Source organism: Sinocyclocheilus rhinocerous, unplaced genomic scaffold (genome assembly GCF_001515625.1).
Source record: "Sinocyclocheilus rhinocerous isolate Xijiao unplaced genomic scaffold, SAMN03320098_v1.1 scaffold2083, whole genome shotgun sequence".
NCBI lineage: Eukaryota > Metazoa > Chordata > Actinopteri > Cypriniformes > Cyprinidae > Sinocyclocheilus > Sinocyclocheilus rhinocerous.
Window position 1 is genome coordinate 26,072 of NW_015666157.1, and position 264 is coordinate 26,335.

Consider the following 264-nt stretch of genomic DNA (forward strand, 5'->3'; position numbering starts at 1 on the left):
GGCCGCTAGAGGCTGGCTGCAAAAGGGAGTCAATCCCATAGACTCCTCATGTTAAAATGCCCAACTTTACAGCAGAAAAAAACATGTTTATAGCCCGGTTCAAACAATTATTTTGGTCTATATAGCTAATTTTGCCCTTCATGACAACTGTGAGGGGGGTGCATTTTTTTTTATAACTCATCCGTTTAAATTATATTAAGCCTTAAAATTCTGCATAATTAAGGGCGTGGCCACTTGAGTGACAGGTGGATTGCCGCTGCTGTC